Below are 17016 nucleotides of genomic sequence, written 5' to 3'. Positions count from 1 at the left end.
CATATGCGCATCTGGAACAGGCCCCAACTGTTCTTCGTCCCCACTTATCCCCGCCTCCGAAGGCAGCTAGGAAATGTCGGGCGGCCCTGGCTCTATCTCTGCGTCTGACGTAGAGCATGCATCAGAGCCTTCCCCAGGCTCCAGCACTGGCCCGGTTTCCTCCCCAACCTCCTCATCAACTGAGTCTGTCACCAGCTCCGCTGGCAGCTGGCGGGCCACAACAACTCCAGGGACACAGCAACTGTCACAAATATGAGTCAGTTGCCAAGCATCTGAATTTTGACCATGTGACCATGGGGATGCTGCAATGGTCGTAAGCCAAGGTGATAATCAGCCAGTTTGGACTGGTTTGCCTAAACCAGTAGTGGAAATCGCGGCTCGGCTCTATGCTGTCCTATTTAGGCACGTTTTCAAGCCAAACCGCAGGCACAGAAATGTGAGTATATACGCTCATACTTGTGAACTGGTAGGAAAAGTCACTGGTCATTAAGTGTGAGATATGGTCATAAGTCACTTTTTTCACTGCCATTGTGATTTCAAATAGCCACTAAATGAACTGCTGCAACTTGAGAGCTACCTGCAATAATAAGACGTATTATATATATGTATATATATGTGTGTATGTGTGTGTGTGTGTGTGTGTGTGTATATATATATATATATATATATATATATATATATATATATATATATATGTGTGTGTGTGTGTGTGTGTGTGTGTGTGTGTGTGTGTGTGTTGTATTTGTGCTGATAAATAAATAGAGACTAGTATAGATCTATTTCAAGCTATTTAGCTCTCATCAGCTAGCCATACCCTTACTGGGATTTGAATCTGGGCTATATATGGGCATACCAAGGGTTGTAACATACATACATACATACATACATACATACATACATACATACATATAACTAATGTTTCAATTAAGTGTCACCATAATTCCTTGTATTAAGCACATTATTGTCAAGAAGTGGTAAGCTTTCTGTCAGAAGAATAATTTGGTGCTCCAACTAGGGACGGGGTTGCAAAAGAATAAATAAAAATGAGATCCAGGCAGCTGTCAGGAAAGAATAAATATTTATTCCTAAAAGCAAACAGTTTGTATTTGGGGAGAGCCTGCAGAGGAATGGGGTACAGTAGCGGATTTTTATAGGGGGAGTTCGTCCAGGGAATCAAGTGCTGATTTTAGGGTTACACATGAGGTTGTGTGTATCCTGTGTCCCTGAAAATAAGACTTCCCCGGATAATAAGCCCAATCGAGCAGTTGAATGCATGCGCTAAAATAAAACTTCCCCCCAAAATAAGCCCTCCATGAAAATACTGCAACACAGCAGCAGCCATGAGATGACCAGGCTCACTGCCTCCTGCACCTCGAAAATAATAAGACCGCCCCAAAAATAAGGCCAAGTGCTTATTTCGAGGGTCAAAAGAAAATAAGACCCTATCGTATTTTCAGGGAGACACAGTATCTGTGTGTTTGTGTGTGTGTATGTTTATTCTTGGGAACATGCATTTCCTCTGGGAGACATAATTTAATTAACTCTTGTGCTTGCCGACCTTATGCTTTGATATGTGGATTAGGTCTGGGAAACTTATTTCGGGGTTTGAGGAAGATTGCTAATTTGATTAACTTGGAGACACTGATTCCCTGAGCATTGTGGATGCTGTTAATATCTTAAGGGAAGATGGAAACAGGACAAAGAATAAGTTATATATTTGGGTGTAAAACTTTTCTAACAGAAGGGGGAGATCGGGAAGAATTGATTTAATTTGAAAGGGCATTTTAAAAAATTTAAGGAGCCAAACCATCATGTATTAACTAAACTGAATTAAATTGTGAACATAGTTAAATTAAATTGTGAACATAGTTAAATTGTACAATTTAACATAGTTAAATTGCCATGATGTAAAAAAGATGTGGAGACTCTAGAAAGAGTGCAGAGAAGAGCAAAAAAGAGGATTAGGGGACTGGAGACTAAAGCATATGAAGAACGGTTGCAGGAACTGGGTATGTATAGTTTAATAGAAAGGAGGACTAGGGGAGACATGATAGCATCTTCCAATATCTCAGGGGTTGCCACAAAGAAAAGGGAGTCAAGCTATTCTCCAAAGCACCTGAGGGCAGGACAAGAAGCAATGGGTTGAAACTAATCAAGGAGAGAAGCAACTTAGAACTGAGGAGAAACTTCCTGACAGTGAGAACAATTAATCAGTGGAACAGAATTTGCCTCCAGAGGTTGTGAATGCTCCAACACTGGAAGTCTTTAAGAAGATGTTGGATAGCTATTTGTCTGAAACGGCAGCGATGGCGAACCTTTTTTGGCTCGCGTGCCACAAGTGGGGGGAGCGCGGGGGGGGGGGTCGTGTGCGGGCGTGCCGCACCCATAATGCAACATGCCCCCAGTGCGCATGCGCGCACAACACGCCCATTTTTGCATGATTTTTTCGCCTTCCCCAGGCTCCAGAGGCTTTATAGGAGCCTGGGGAGGGCGAAAAGAGCCTCCTCCGCCCCCCCCCGGAGGCTTCAGGGAACGTCCGGAGGCTTCCCTGAAGCCTTCGGAACACTTAAAACCTCCCCGCCACCCCCGGAGGTTTCAGGGAACGTCCGGAGGCTTCCCTGAAGCCTTCGGAACACTTAAAACCAACCTCCGAGCAACCCGGACTTCCGGGTTGCTCGGACGGTCGTTTTAAGCGCTCTGAAGGCTTCAGGGAAGCCTCGGGACGGTCCCTGAACAGGCACGAGACGTGCGTCTCCATCGCCCGGGCCCAGATCGCCTCCACCGCGCGGCGCCTCAGGTTCGGCGTCCTTGCGCCCGGCCTTCACATCGCTGCCGCCACTGCCGCCACCGCCGCTAGGACAGGGTCGGCCGAAGGGAAGTCCGTCAGGCTTCAGCTGCGCCGCCCTCGCCTCCTCCTCCTCTAGCCGCGCCATCGCAAGGATTAAGGCGAAAGGAGGCGGGGGCGGGGAAAGCGAAGGGGGCTTTGCATGATTTTTTCGCCTTCCCCAGGCTCCAGAGGCTTTATAGGACCCTGGGGAGGGCGAAAAGAGCCTCCCCCGCCCCCCGGAGGCTTCACGGAACGCTCGAACGCGGTGCCGGGGCCCGGCAGGCAGCGAACGAGTCGGAGCCTGCCGACTGGAAGAAGAGGGTGAGAGGGGGGTCCTGTGAACGGCGGCAGCAGCGGCGACAATAGTCGCAACTCGGCTGCCTGCCGCCTTTCCCCTCCTTTGTCTCCCAGCCGGGGCGGCCAGCTGGCAAGTTACGACTATTGTCGCCGCTGCTGCCCCCGTTCACAGGACCCGCCTCTCACCCTCTTCCTCCAGTCGGCAGGCTCCGACTCGTTCGCTGCCTGCCGGGCCCCGGCGCCGCGTTCGAGCCGGTGGGGGAAAGGAGGAGGAGAAGGAGGACAACAAAGCCCCCTTCGCTTTCCCCGCCCCTGCCCCCTTTCGCCTTAATCCTTGCGATGGCGCGGCTAGAGGAGGAGGAGGAGGAGGCGAGGGCGGCGTCCTAGCGGCGGTGGCGGCGGCGGCGGCGGCGGAGGCAGCGATGTGAAGGCCGGGCGCAAGGACGCCGAGCCTGAGGCGCCGCGCAGTGGAGGCGATCCGGGCCCGGGCGATGGAAACGCACGTCTCGTGCCTGTTCAGGGACCGTCCCGAGGCTTCCCTGAAGCCTTCAGAGCGCTTAAAACGACCATCCGAGCAACCCGGAAGTCACTTCTGGGTTGCTCGGAGGTTGGTTTTAAGCGCTCCGAAGGCGTCAGGGAAGCCTCGGGACGTTCCCTGAAGCCTCCGGGGGGGTGGGGGAGGCTCTTTTCGCCCTCCCGAGGCTCTTATAAAGCCTCTGGAGCCTGGGGAAGGCAAAAAATAGCTTTTAAAAAGGTGAACTCAGCTGGCCAGCGCGCGCATGCGCGCTGGCCAGCTGACAGGGCAGCGCCTCGCGTGCCCTGACAAATGGCTCCGCGTGCCACTTGTGGCACGCGTGCCATAGGTTCGCCATCACGGGTATAGGGTTTCCTGCCTAGGCAGGGGGTTGGACTAGAAGACCTCCAAGGTCCCTTCCAACTCTACTATTGTATTATTGTATTGTATTGTTTTTCAACCGCCCCAAATTGAAACTGGGTGGACTTCAACTCCAAGTATTCTCCAGCTAGTCAGATAATTCTGGGAGTTGAATTCCACACAGCTTAAATTTACTGAGGTTTTTTTTTTAAAAAAAATGGGGTACCATCCACATGCAGAGAGTGAGGTTTGCTTTGCTCTTTGTTTATGTACAGTAGGGCAAAATCCCTCCCTAAGGATTCCTCCTAATTTCTCTGTGACTTTGAGCATCTAAAATCCGGGTCTCCTGGGAAAGAGAGAGAGCGAGAGAGAGAGAGCAGGCAAGCTGTTTTGGAGAGAAAATCTCTCCCTTCCTGCTCTCTTTTGGGAAGTCGGACGCCTAAACAGTGTGAAACCTCTTGAGATCTGACATGTAGAAAAGTACGGGTGTTTTTATCCTTTTTTCACGCTTCGGCTCTTTTCCACTTGACATTTTAAGCTCTCTAGGTTTTGCAAAAATATTGCTCCTATATGCCAGGCTTCAAAGTGGGCTGCTGGGTGCTTTCAGATGCCTCCAAAAGTCTTCCATGCATTATTATATTTTTTCAAAGGTTAGTGGATCACAGGGGGAACCGAGTCAGCTTTCAAACCCCACACGTTGATTCACTCCTAGGAGGGATTAAAAAAAAATCCATCTGTCACCACCTGCCCAAAATTCCCCCCACGGAGAGCCCACTCAATCTGGCATTTGCTGACCGAGTTTGCAAGAAACGTTAAGGGCGAACGATAAACAAAGCCAAACAAAGCGAAATGGTGTTCATTTATCACCAGTGACTTGTTATTTTCCCTGAATTGAAGGACAAATGAAGGCAGGGTCAGGGGTTCAGAAAAACTCTGCAGCTTCCGGTGGGGGGGAAAAAAACCCACATTTGACCAGCTTGCCATGGGGAGCGAGGAAAAATGCAAGAATCCATCAATGTCCAAGCACAGAAAACTCAGAGCCATTCACTTAATCAGCAAGGCTTCAAGACCAACAACATCCTTCATGGCAGCCATTTGGGGATTGTAGAAAAAAGGGAGAATGGAAAATATGGGTGATTCTCCTCATCTCACCCCATCCTATTCTATTCTGCATTGTACCCTATCCTATCCTGTCCTGTCCTATTTTCTCTTCTCTGTTCTCTATTCTATTATATTCAGTATTCTAATCTATTCTATTCTGCCAATAAAGAATTCTATTCTATTTCTTTTCTGCTTCTGCTTCTATTCTATTCTATTCTCCGAGGTGGGGGATGGGAGACTGAGGTAAATCTGAGGACACTCCCTCTGCTCCTCCTTCTGACTCTCCAGATTAACCTCAGTCTTCAGCCCAAAAGCAGCTATTTTGGTTGACTGTCCCGGTTACCGCCTTTTTTACTTCCTTTCCCAATTCTTTCCTTAAGCCTCCTACCTACCTCTCTCTCTTGCGCCTCTCTAGCCTTGCCTTAGCATGAGCTGCGCTCGCTGCATTTTAGCAAGCCCCAAGCCACCAGTATCCAGTGGCGGGGGGGAATCCCAGGCCGCGCACCGCGGGTGACACTACACTGGATCACCGAATCACCGGAGGACAACACGGATTCCACAGGTGACGGATCGGTGGCGCAGGTAGAGAGGCTCAGTCGGAGCCACCGCGTGGTCGGTGGTCGCCATTTTGAATCGAGGGTTCAAAGGCGCACTGTCTCAGACACCGCAAGCACTTCCAGCATCGCGTTCGCCCAGGAGGGCTTATTTGGGCCTGTGCTCCGCCGGTAATCCGGGGAGGGCCCTGCACCGGTCTCCCTTCAAGCTGCAGATTGGCGGCATGGCTGAGAAGAACGCGTATTCGAAGGAGCACTGAATCCGCATGATAGCAGAGAGACCGGGGATCATCGAGAGAGGAGGTAGAGAGAGACGACGGACTCTGAATAAACACGATGGCAGATTCCTCCAGGATCAGAGGAGCTGCTACTCCAGGCTCCCCTGGGGGCTCAGACCCAGGTGAGGGACCCTCCCGGGGGGGACAACCTGCATCGAGGGGGAGATCCCTTCCTAGGAGCTGCTCTTCCAAATCTGCCAGGAAGGAAGGCCCTAGGCTGGAGTCTCCTTTAACGAGAGCGGCTGGTAGGAGGGCCAGGTTTAGCATCAACCCTTCATCAGCCAGATCACGTTCCCCTCGCAGGCCCTCTCCTCTGGCTGAGGATCCTGGCTCCTGGTCCTCTCACGTGGGCCCCTTTGGGAGGGCAGCCCCTTATCCCCTCCCTTATCGCCCTCCCATTCTCCAGGGGCAAGGGGAGATCCATTTGGCTGCAGGGCAATGTGTTTCCCCAGGCAACGCTTGGCCCCTCAATTTTCAGGCGCTAGAGCTGCGCTGGAGCCTCCAAGCCTTTCTCCTGCCTACCCAGAACTCCCTGAGAGTTTCCAGAATGTTATTGCCAGAGCTGTTGCAGAGGGTATTGCATCAGGCATGCAGCACCAATTTCAGGGAGCCAAGCATAGGTCTTCTTGCGGGGCTCCATGAGATCAGGCAGTCCAGCCTGAGCCTACAGCTCCCCGAGAGCACAGAGCTTCCTCTCCCTTCACTGCCAGCGAGGGCTCAGAGTCAGAAGGGGAGGAGCAGAAAGATATTGGATTGTCAGAGGACGAGGATGCCCAGAGGCCACAACCATCACGGGCCTATTTCCTTCGGTCTTGTTCAGCTCTCTGCTGCGCAAGGTCAAGACCACAGCAGACCTGGACAGCGCATGTCCCAAACCAGAACTCCACTACTCCAGCACTAGCGGGGGAAATAAGAAGGGACCTTTCCACAGACTCCAGGTAGAAAAGGAGGAGATTCCTACCCCAGACCTCTTCCTGGAGGTGCTCAGGTCTCCATGGTCTAAGCCCGGTACCTTCCCCACCCCAGGGAGCAATGATCGCAGATTCTACAATCTCAATGCTTCTATCGCCCAACCTGCCTTACAGGTCCCCTCCGTGAATGATCCAGTGGCTGCCTTGGCTTCCTCCTCTGCTGTTGTGACAGGGGATATAACCAACGGTCTGAAGGCTGAGGATAGGAGGGCGGAGCTGGTCATGCGTAAGACTTTCCAGGCCATGACATGGGCAATCAGGGCGGCGGCCGCTGCCTCTTTCTTTAACAGCTCCACCCTGTTATGGCTGGAGCAGATCCGAGACAGGACGCCAGCATCGGACGTGAGGCTACTGCAGGACATTATGAAATTGATGGCGGCCACCCAATTCTCGGCAGATGCCACAGTGGAGGCGGTAAAGTATTCTTCCAGGGCTTTGTCTTCTTCAATGGCATCCAGACGTCTGCTGTGGCTACACCACTGACAGGCCGAATACTGGGCGAAGTGGCATTTGGCAGAGGCAGACTATACGAGGGACAAATTATTTGGCCCTTCCCCGGATCCCATCCTTGTCGAGGACAAGAACAAGTGGAAGGTCTTCCTGTCTACATCCAGACGTTCAGACCACCAGTTGGCGCCTTATGCCAGGAGACCCTCCTATTGACTTCCTGAGCAGGATTTCCAGCAGCAGAGGTACTCTGCCCCCAGGTATCCAAGACAGGGGGACAGGCAATTTTCCAGGTACTGATATAGGTTTCAGCAGTCCTTTTGAGGGGGGGGGCGACCGCCCCTTCCGCAGAACAAAGTGATTCGGGCCCGGATCACCCCATCGGCGGCTGCCTTTCCTTGTTTGTGGACCGCTGGGATGGCATCACCACGGGTGCATGGGCCCTCCTCCAAGAACCCGGTCAAGTGCTCTCCCATGCGCAAGAGCATTCAACATCTACTGGAGATTAATGCAGTGGGATCTGTTTCGGAGGGGGAGAAAGAATCAGGGTTCTATTCCAACTTGTTCCTGGTTCCTAAGGGCTCAGGGGGGGTAGAGAGCTATCCTGGACCTCAAGCTGTTAAATTCCAGGCTTATTTACCATAAGTTTAAGATGGTTTTCCTCAAGTCTATCCTGGAGGGGGTCAGACAGGGGGATTTCCTAGCCTCTATTGATCTCACGGAGGCGTATCTCCACATCATGATTGCCCCTGATCACCGTAGGTTCCTTAGGTTCTCGTACGGGAGCTCCCATTACCAATACAGGGCCCTTCCCTTCGGGTTGGCCTCTGCCCCAGGACCTTCACCAAGGTGCTGGCCATGGCTGCTGCAACCTTTGTGCCATCCCGGTTCGATTACATTGTTACCTGACATCTTCGTGCTAGCCACCTCAAGCAGAGGGGGGAATCTTAGTATCACCATTAGCACCCTACCCTGAGAAGCCACCCTGGGCTTCTCAGTCAATCTCGAAAAGCCATCTAGTCCCCACCATTGATTCGGTGGAGTGTGAGGTTTTTCCTCTCGGAGGAGCGTAGGGACAGTATTGTAGAATTGATTTGAGAGATTCGCAGGATTCGATCTGTTCCTGCAGCTCTTCTTTCCAAGCTTCTTGGCAAGTTCATCTCCTGCATTGGGATAGTGCCCTGGGCCGCCTCCACACCAGAGAGCTGCAGTGGTTCCTGTTCCCACAGCAGAGGAACGGGACAAGCAATGCAAGCTTCAAGGTCCTTGTGACCTCCCAGGTGCTTCTCTCCCTCCGCTGGTGGATGTCCCCGGCACTGGCCAGGGGTTCCTGTTCAGGGAACCAGACAGGCTGGTCCTAACAACAGATGCAAGCCTGTTCGGTTGGGGGGCTCACCTGGAGTCTTAGTTAGCCTAGGGCCGGTGGACTCCGACGGACCTGCGGAAGAACATCAACTGGAGCTCAGAGCGATTCACCTAGCTCTGCAACGATTCAAGACAATGGTCGCCGGAAGACACATTATGGTGCTGGCAGACAACGTGGCAGCCAAAGGTCATGTGAACAAGCAGGGAGGTGCTCACTCTGTGGCGCTACACGACGAGGCAGTGCGACTGGGGAACAGGGTGGAATGGAACCTGCTGTTGATCCAGGCAGAGCACATCTCCGGAGTGGAGAACCAGCAGGTGGACTGGCTCAGCAGAGAGACTGTAGATCATGGAGAGTGGCAACTTCACCCCAACATCTTCAAGCAGATCTGCCAGAGGTTCGGCCATCCAACAGTAGATCACCATCTAACACCCAACTTCCGAGGTTCATCTCGCAGATGGGCGGCGGGCCTACTCTACACCTTCCCTCCCCTTCCCCTCCTTCCCGGGGTCCTGAGGAAGCTAGTGTTAGAGAGGGCAGAGATCATCCTAGCGGCTCCTTACTGGCCACGGCGTCCCTGGTTCACGGACCTAGTGGAGATGTCAATTCTGTCCCATTGGAGAATTCCATGGGGGGAGGTGGCCCTGCGCCAGGGGAGTCTGGAGCACCCAGACCCAGAGTGGCTCCATCTGACCGCCTGGCACTTGAGCGAGAACAACTAAGGGAGGTTCAGATTTCATAAATAGGTTCCTCAGAGGGGCAGCTAATCTTTGGCCCCCAGTGATCCATCGTTTTCCCTCATGGTATCTTCCCACAGTGCTCCAGGCGCTTCTGGAGGCACTTTTTGAGCCCCTCAGGAAGTTGAGCTTACAATTTTTAACCCTCAAGGTGGTCTTCCTCGTAGCGATCACCTCTGCCAGGAGAGTGTCCGAGCTTAATGCTCTATCCACCAGGTCGGACCTCTACACATTCTACAACAACAGGGTTGTGCTCAGACTCGATCCAGCCTTTATGCCTGTCAATTCCCCCTTTCATTGGGGCCCAGGAGGTAATTCTCCCGGATTTCTGTCCGTCCTCCTCCTCCAGAAGAGAGAGGTCCTGGCACCGCCTGGTTGTAAGAAGGGCACTGCACATTTACCTCAAGCGCACAGCTGTCTTCAGGCGGTTGGAGGCTCTCTTTGTTTCCTTCCATCCCTCGGCCCGTGGAGTCAAGGTCTCCCCAACCACCATCAGCAGATGGATAAGGTTAGCCATTTCTAAAGCCTATGAGGCACGAGGACTGCCGGTGCCAGAGGGCATCACTGCACATTCCACTCAGAGTGCAGCTACTTCTGGGCCACCCAAGCACCCATCGAGGACATCTGAAAGGCGGCCACCTGGTCCTCGCCTTCGCCTTTCATTAGGCACTACCGGCTAAATGCCTATGCCTCGGCTGAGGCATCCTTCGGGAGGAGGCTCCTGCAGGGAGTACTAGACACACGGGGGACTCAGGCCCAATGATCCCTCCCATGGACATCAAACTTTGGTAAGTCCCAGCAGTGACTCCTCCCACACCCCACCTCGGAGACTGTCAGTTAGTCTTACCTGAACTGCATGTCTTGAGGGTGGCGTGGGAGCAGTCACTTCCTACCCGTCAGGCGCGCCCTGCGCCAGGGCCTGAGTTGGGTTAGCTGCAGGTCAGTCAGGGACCTGGGAGAGAGTTGGGTGGTCTCTATACCTTCCTTCCCAGGTTCTACTTCGACTGGACCATCGGTCAATCTGGAGAGTCAGAAGGAGGAGCAGAGGGAGTGTCCTCAGATTTACCTCAGTCTCCGGGCAAATGGGCCGTGTTAATACCCATCAGTGGCTGCTCCCATGCCACCCTCAGTTCAGGTAAGACCAAGTGACATTCTATTCTACCTTCCATTCCATTCCGAATTCTGTTCTATTCTATTTTATTTCTTTTCTGTTTCTGTTCTGTTCTATTCTATTCTACTCTATTCCCTATTCCATTCCATTCCAATTTCTATCCTATCCTATCCTATCTTCCCTATTCAGTATATTCTCTTCTCGTTTCCTCCCCTCTATTAAAGATTAGCCATCCCTGGGATAGAGTCACCTGCTTGGGATTGGACTAAAAAACTTCCAAGGCCCCTTTCAACTTCGTTATTCTATGTTCTAATCCCGGGGAATTAATACCTAGCATCCCAGCAAGGAAACCAGAGGTGGTACTAAGCAGGTTAGGACCAGTTTGCCTGAACCGGTAGTGGAAATTGCAGGTGTTCCCACCTACCCACCCTGGCTCCAAAATGTCCCTTGCAGCCTCATTTCCAAGTTGTGTGCATATTTGCGAACCCGTAGGGAAAGTAAGTGAATACTATTCCCCAGAGGAAACCAATGTTTGCATGAATCACCGCAAAGGAAAAGTTCACCCCAGAGATAATTAAATGATCATTGTCTGGTGTTTGATTAAAACTATTCTCTATGGAAATTCAAGAGAATTCCATCTGGGCTAATAAAATGCAGGCTTTTAATGAACAGGGAGCTGCCTTCCGTGTAGGTAGTCCTCGAGTTACGACCACAACTGGCCCCAACATCTCCACTGCTAAGCGAGACAGTGGTTTAGGGAGTTTAGGCCCACATCAATAGACCTTGCTTGCCCCAGTTATAAAGTGAACAATTGCAGTTGTTTGGTCGTTAAGTGGATCTGGCTTCCCTCCCCCCAAGGACTTTGATTAAAAGGTCGCAAAAGGGGACCACATGATTCCGGGACACTGCAATTGCAACAGTCATAAATGTGAGTCGGTTGTCAAGCGTCTGAATTTTGATCACATGACCATGGGCAGGCTGCAACGGTTGTTAAGTGAGACAAACAGTCCTAGGTCACTTTTTTCAGTGCCATTGGAACTCTGAATTGTCACTAAACGAATGGTTGTAAGTTGAGGACTGTCTGCATTGTTCTTCATTCTGGCTTGCTCTTAGAAGGCAGATGGATTTGCTGAAGCTGATTTTTTAAAAAAAATGCCTCAAGGCATTGAACATACTTAATACTTTCTTAATCCTCCTGTTTTCCCCACAACAACAACCATGTGAGGTGGGCTTGGACCAGCCCAAAGTCACCCAGCTGGCTTTCATGCCTAAGGTGGTACTAGAACTCACTGTCTCCTGGTGATTGGTCAAGACACACAGCCTATTTTCATACTTAAGGCGGTACTAGAAGTCACCATCTCCTAGTTGAGTGGCCCAAAGTCACCCAGCTGGTTTTCATGCATGAAACAGGACTAGAATTCACTGTCTCCTAGCAATTGGCCAGAAAGCCACCCAGCCATATGGAGTTTAGAATTAAGGTGAGACTAGAACTCACTGTGTCCTGATTATTGGTCCCGTCACCCAGCCCGCATTCATGCCTAAGGCAAGACTAGAATTCTCTAGTCTCCTATTTTTTAACCTGGAGCCTTAACCACTAGATCGAACTACCTCAAAAGCTACTCAAAGAATAGTTGGGAAGCTGGAATTGCTCCAGTCATCTAAATTCTGCTTTTACTAATGCCTACAACTTCTACAAAGCTGTTGTAGAATATAACTGCAAAATTATATTCAATAATGAATTTAGTAGGCGATAGTGGCTAATATTCAAACAGCTGCCATAAAGAAGAGGGAGTCAAGCTATTCTCCAAAGCACCAGAAGGCATGAAAAAGAAGCAATGGGTAGAAACTAATCAAGGAGAGAAGCAACTTAGAACTAAGGAGAAATTTCCTAACAGTGAGAACAATTAATCAGTGGAACAGAAGTTGCCTCCAGAAGTTGTGAATGCTCCCCAACACTAGAAGTTTTTAAGAAGAAATTGGATAACCATTTGTCTGAAATGATATATAGGGCCTCTTGCTTGAGCAGGGGGTTGGACTAGAAGACCTCCAAGGTCCCTTCCAACTCTTATTCTGTTATACTTTCATCTCTGTGAGAGATGCAGCAACGAAATGAGAGCTGCTATAATATGCTTTCCTCCTTCCAATAAGTATCTAGAATTGGACAGTCCTCACACATAACCCTGAGGCAAACTAGAAAATTGTGAAAAATTAATGACCAAGTCAACCAATCAATACATTTCAGATCTGGCAGCATTTTCTATGCTCAGCACAATTTTACATAAATACTTTACACTAATGCGAACTGAGTCGCAAAAAGCATAGTCACCGTTCTCTCTAACGTAACCATGTGCAGTAAACTTTATTTATTTTTTGGCAATGATAATCACACACACACAAAAATCACCTTGTCCTACTCATCTCCATCTCACTATTCTGAATTTTTCTTTTTTCTTTTAAACAAAACCTGAGATGAATTCATGGAAAGCTCATATTTACAGTTTCGGCTCAATAAATAAGAAAAGGTCAAAAGAACCGAGCAGTCTTCGCACGTTTGATGGATTTTTCTTATTGGAAAATGTGGAATACCATGAAAAAAAAAATGTTCATATTTCAGAACTGTGGTCAGGATACGTTTGAAATATTTACAAGACGGGAGAACTATTGACTTGAAGGTTGGCTGAACATCAGTCAGTGTTCCTCAACTCCCACGTGGAAAACAAGAGATGGTAGCTTTTCCAAAAAAAAAAAAAAAAAGGTCCACATCTGTTGGTCGTCTTCTCAATTTTCAGCCTTGTGAGCTTTGTGGTGCTAATGTCAACTTGCAAAGCATTCTTGGCCTGCTCTCGAGTTGCCCTAGGAAAGGAGGGGATGGGAAACGGGAAACGGCACAGCAGCAAAAGACAGGGGCACAGTCCAGAATGATCTCTCTCAAGGCTATATCACAGGGTTACTTACAGCGGCCAGAGGGGAGTGATCTCTACAACCAGGGAATTTGCCCCATTGGTGAATGTGATTGATGATACACCCTGGGGGGAGGGACAGGATCATAGTTGGGGCTGTAATTTATGTGGGGTCAGAGCTGGCTTCACTTGGGAACGTGCAGACATGAAGCTCCTAATAAATACCTAGATTTTCTTTGAAGCTTGGCTCAAAGCTCATGATTTAATTAGGGCATCCGTGGGATCCCTGAGAGTGACAATGAAAGAGATAAAAACCAACAATGTGATGACCAGCCTTGGTGTCCTTCAGATGTATCAACAGATACGTAGGAAACCTAAACGATCTTCTATCAATGAAGGCTTTCATGGGTAGTATCCACCCAATGGTGATGAACTTCTGGATGAAACCAAAGGATATGAGCCGAGAAGCTAATCACCACTGGAAAATGGTCAATGTTGGTCAGCCAAGGTTGGATCTTCCATATGTGATTGCTCAGGATTTTCTGGAGTAGTTTGAGAAGGACAACTTAACTCCTTCACAAACTATTTCTTCCTCATCTTGGATGTGGGAAGGCTTCGTACTTTATCAAGAAGTCTTGCTTGTAGCCTTGAAAACTGCTGTGTGAACTTTTTTTAACCATCATTTGCAGCTTAGCTATCATTTGGGGGTTCAGATCCAACGTTAATTAGAAACTCGCTGCAAATCCAGAAAACCATCTTTACTTCTAGCAACAACAGCTTCTAATTTCTACAATTCAGAAGCTGCTGCAACAGTTGCAGGTAGCCCTTGACTTATAATCATTCATTTAGTGACCATTCGAAGTTACAAGGGAACTGAGAAATGAGATTTATGTCCGTTTTTCACAGTTACGACCTTTGCAGCATTCCCCATGCTCAGGTGATCAAAATTCAGGCACCAGGCTCATATTTATGACGGCTGCAGCTTCCTGGGGTCACATTTTGCACCCTTCTGACAAACTAAGTCAATGGGGAAGCCAGATTCACTTAACAACCGTGTTGTAAACTGAACAGCTGCAGTGATTCACTTAACAACAAGTGGCAAGAAAGCTCGTAAAATGTGGGGAAAAAATCACTTAATTGTCTTGCTTAGCAAAAGAAATTTGGGCTGAATTGTGATCGTAAGTTGAGGACTAACTGGTCATAAATTGTGGTCATAAGTCGAGGCATCACATGACAGGACATTTTCATTTAGCAAATGCCACAGTTGTTAAATGAACAACACAGTTGTTAAGTGAATATTTCCCCCATTGGGCGTTTTTGTTTGTTTGTTTGCTTTGTTTGCCAGAAAATGGAAATTAATGCCAGGAACTGATAAACAACTTGCAAATTGTGGTCATGTGAGCACAGCAACCTGCAAATTCCTGTAAAGGTTAGGTAAAGGTTACCCTCGCACGTATGTGCTAGTCAGTGGTGGGTTCCTGCCGGATCGCACCGGATCGCGTGCTCCCTTTCGGCGCTGAACCCGGAAGTACGTTCTTGCCCCGCCCCTGGCAATGGGACGACGCTTGCCTGCGCTCCACCAGCTCGGCTGGGACAGGAGACGTTTCCTCAGCGGAGCGGAGCGCCTGAAAGGGACGCAGGCTCAGCCTGCCAGGCTGCCACCGCTCCACTGAAGACATTGCTGAGCAGAGAAACGTCTCCGGTCCCAGCCGAGCTGGTGGAGCGCAGGCAAGCGTCGTCCCGTCGCCAGGGGCGGGGCAAGAACGTACTTCCGGGTTCAGCGCCGAAAGGGAGCGCGCGATCCGGTGCGATCTGGCAGGAACCCACCACTGGTGCTAGTCCAGTGGTCGGCAAGCCGCGGCTCACGAGCCGCATGCGGCTCTTTACACATTTTAATGCGGCTCTTCTGTGTGCCGGGCGCCCGCTCCCCTCCCTCCTCTCGGGCACTTCAAAACAAGCGCCCCTTTCCCTTTTTTCTTTTCGACCCACAATGATTAGGGAGGATCCTGAAGTCGGGCGGGGACGAGAAGCCAGGAGGCAGAAAAAGAAACGGAGGCTAAGGAGCTTCCCCCCCCCCCCGCTCCCTCCCAGCAAAAATCTAACCGGAGAGCCGGGCGGGCAGTAGCAAATTAGCCGATCATGCTGCGTGATCAGCTAATTTGCTACTGCCCGCCGGCTCCCTGATAAGATTTTTGTGGGGGGGGGGGGAGAAGCTCCTTGGCCTCCATCTCTTTTTCTCCCTCCTCGCTTCTTGGGGCGCCAGGCTTTGGGCTAACACAGAGGTCTGCAAAGTTGGCTGTTTTAAGACTGGTGGACTTCAATTCTCAGAATTCTGGGAGTTGAAGTCCACAAGTCTTCAAGCTGTCAGGTTTGAAGACCCCTTGGGGTTTTTTTCCTAAAGGGTTAGGGATGCAAGGGTCTTGTAACTTGACAGCTTTAAGACTTGCGTGCTTCAAATGCCAGAGTTTCTGAGCCAACATGACTGGAGGAGGAATTCTGGGAGTTGAAGTCCACAAGTCTTAAAGCTGTCAGGTTTGAAGACCCCTTGGGGTTTTTTTCCTAAAGGGTTAGGGATGCAAGGATCTTGTAACTTGACAGCTTTAAGACTTGCGTGCTTCAAATGCCAGAGTTTATTGAATCTAAAAACAGTGTACCATCCTATGTATTTTCGGTTTTAAAAATGTGGCTCTCAAAATAAATTTCAATCGTGGTTTTGGCGAAATTTGGCTCAGTTGAAAAAAAAGGTTGCCCACCACTGTGCTTGTCATTCCTGACTCTAGGGGGCGCTGCTCATCTCCTTTTCAAAGCCGAAGAGCCAGCACTGTCCGAAGACGTCTCCGTGGTCATGTGGCCGGCATGACTCAACGCCGAAGGCGCACGGAACGCTGTTCCCTTCCCACCAAAGGTGGTTCCTATTTTTCTATTTGCATTTTATTACGTGCTTTCGAACTGCTAAGTTGGCAGAAGCTGGGACAAGTCACAGGAGCTCACTCCGTTACACAGTGCTCGGGATTCGAACAATCGAACTGCTGACCTTTCTGATCGACAAGCTCAGCGCCTTAGCCACTGAGCCACCGAGTCCCTCCTGTAAAGGTTAGCCAGTTGCAAAGTGCCACAAATGTGACCAGGGGGAGGTATGCGGCTGTTGTAACTCTGAAAAAGGGAGATAGGTCAATAGTAACACAATAGTAACACAATATGTTTGTTAAGCAACTGGCCATAAGTCGAGAACTACCTGAATTTCAACATTGAAGGTCCAGGAAGTTTCTTCCAGTAACCTTTGTAGAAAAAGTTAAATGTCCTCCAATGAATGAAGATGGTTTTCTGAATTCTGAAATCCGTTCGGGGGGGGGGGGAGGGAGGAGGAAAAGGAAGAGATTTTGGTTCTAATGGACTGAGGAATCCTAATCCCACCTCAGGCCTTTTCCTGGGGAATCTGATGGCAAATGAAATAATCTAGTGATGTCCTTGGGGGGGTCTCTGAGCTGGGGGGGGGGGGTTTCCTTACAGATGTTTCATGACCCAACTAGGTAATGTCGTCAGTGATGGAAGG

The sequence above is a fragment of the Natrix helvetica genome (assembly GCF_964273705.1).
Source record: "Natrix helvetica genome assembly, chromosome: Z".
In the NCBI taxonomy this organism is placed as follows: Eukaryota; Metazoa; Chordata; class Lepidosauria; order Squamata; family Natricidae; genus Natrix; species Natrix helvetica.
This window is presented reverse-complemented; position numbering follows the sequence as displayed.